Source organism: Salmo salar, chromosome 15, assembly GCF_965601325.2.
Source record: "Salmo salar chromosome 15, fSalSal1, whole genome shotgun sequence".
NCBI lineage: Eukaryota > Metazoa > Chordata > Actinopteri > Salmoniformes > Salmonidae > Salmo > Salmo salar.
The window spans coordinates 115,125,001-115,127,202 of NC_138305.1; positions in this window are offsets into that span (position 1 = coordinate 115,125,001).

Consider the following 2,202-nt stretch of genomic DNA (forward strand, 5'->3'; position numbering starts at 1 on the left):
ATGTGTGTCTTGCTCAAGGGCACATCGAAGGCTCAGGGATTCGAACCAGCGACATCTCTGTTACTGGCCCAACTCTACTACCGCTAGGCTACCTGCCACTCTAGTGTAGCCTACAGTTTGGTTGGGAGAGGGCTAAAGGATGCTAGCTGGCTAGCTAAGAAGTTTTGTGGTTTGAGTGTGGTTGGAAACATTATGGTGACCTGTTTTCCCACCTATTCTGCTACCGGCCGGCAGGTGTTGAGTGCAGCCTTGTGCGGACGGAGGCAGATGTCCCGCTACACCGTGAGTGACACAACAACCAGAACTTAACCAAGGCAACATGATGCATGACTGTAAAACTGTTGGAACAAAATGGTGACTCTATCACCGAGTAGCATGCTGACCACACCACTCGCATCGTGTGCGCGAGCGTTGCAAAATAAATATACACATACATTTTATTCAATCATTGCACCCAAACTGCTCGCGAGCGTCTGTGTAGCCAGTCGCTAAAATAGAACTTGGTTCTATTTGTGACGCTTGACGCGCTGCAAGTCCTTCCTCTCCCATCTCCTCATTGGTTTTTAGGAGCAAAGACCCACGTAGGTGATTGAAAGATGAACTGAGGTCCACACTCCAGTCCAGTTGGTGGTGGTAATGCACCTTAAAGTTGGTTGCCAACCGCCATATAAAGTCCAGAGAAGAAGAAGAAGCCTGTAGGAGGAGAGATTACTAGAAACAAACTCAATTTACCCTTTTATCTGTGGATTAATTGTCTGAGTAGAGGACCTTGTGCATTTCGGATAAAATAACAACCCAATGTTTATATCCCTGGACAAATTACCTAGCAACAGCAAGCTAGCTAAATGGCCATGAATGTTTAATTATTTTCAACCTGTCCCCAAATTAATATCATTGATCATGCCTGGTCTGGGTGGACAAAATCAACTTGCGCCTGCGGTCTGGTCAGCATGTGTGGATAGGAATTGGATGTTAGTGATTGATTAGTAATGTCTGAGATCATGGAGATGATGGTTGCTTTTAGAATGAAGATGTGTTCTCCAGAGCTCCTGTATGCTGTCTCTGGCTGATCTTAACTTTCCTTTAGTCCAACCCTTTAAATAGCTCCTTACAGATGGATTGGAATCTGCCTTCTGCCTCTCCCACCTGCCTTCTGCCTCTCCTACCTGCCTTCTGCCTCTCCCACCTGCCTTCTGCCTCTCCCACCTGCCTTCTGCCTCTCCCACCTGCCTTCTGCCTCTCCCACCTGCCTTCTGCCTCTCCCACCTGCCTTCTGCCTCTCCCACCTGCCTTCTGCCTCTCCCACCTGCCTTCTGCCTCTCCCACCTGCCTTCTGCCTCTCCCACCTGCCTTCTGCCTCTCCCACCTGCCTTCTGCCTCTCCCACCTGCCTTCTGCCTCTCCCACCTGCCTTCTGCCTCTCCCACCTGCCTTCTGCCTCTCCCACCTGCCTTCTGCCTCTCCCACCTGCCTTCTGCCTCTCCCACCTGCCTTCTGCCTCTCCCACCTGCCTTCTGCCTCTCCCACCTGCCTTCTGCCTCTCCTACCTGCCTTCTGCCTCTCCCACCTGCCTTCTGCCTCTCCCACCTGCCTTCTGCCTCTCCCACCTGCCTTCTGCCTCTCCCACCTGCCTTCTGCCTCTCCTACCTGCCTTCTGCCTCTCCCACCTGCCTTCTGCCTCTCCCACCTGCCTTCTGCCTCTCCCACCTGCCTTCTGCCTCTCCCACCTGCCTTCTGCCTCTCCCACCTGCCTTCTGCCTCTCCCACCTGCCTTCTGCCTCTCCTACCTGCCTTCTGCCTCTCCCACCTGCCTTTTGCCTCTCCCACCTGCCTTCTGCCTCTCCCACCTGCCTTCTGCCTCTCCCACCTGCCTTCTGCCTCTCCCACCTGCCTTCTGCCTCTCCCACCATGTCAACCCGACTGTTGTGCCCCTGTAATACACTGTACCCAAACTAACTAACTAACTACACTATGAGTACTGTAGTTATGCCCATAGATAGCATGGATGCTAATATATTAGCAAGAACTTGTCTGTCCGTCCTCCTCCCTAACTAACTATCCCTCTGTTATCTCCTCTGTCCTCTCCCTCCATCCTCTACAACAGATCATAGTGAGTACAGAGAAACACACACACACAGTAGTGGTCATATTTATATTGTAGCTTCTAGTCATTGCAGGTTAAAGGCTGGGGTTGTGGTTCTGT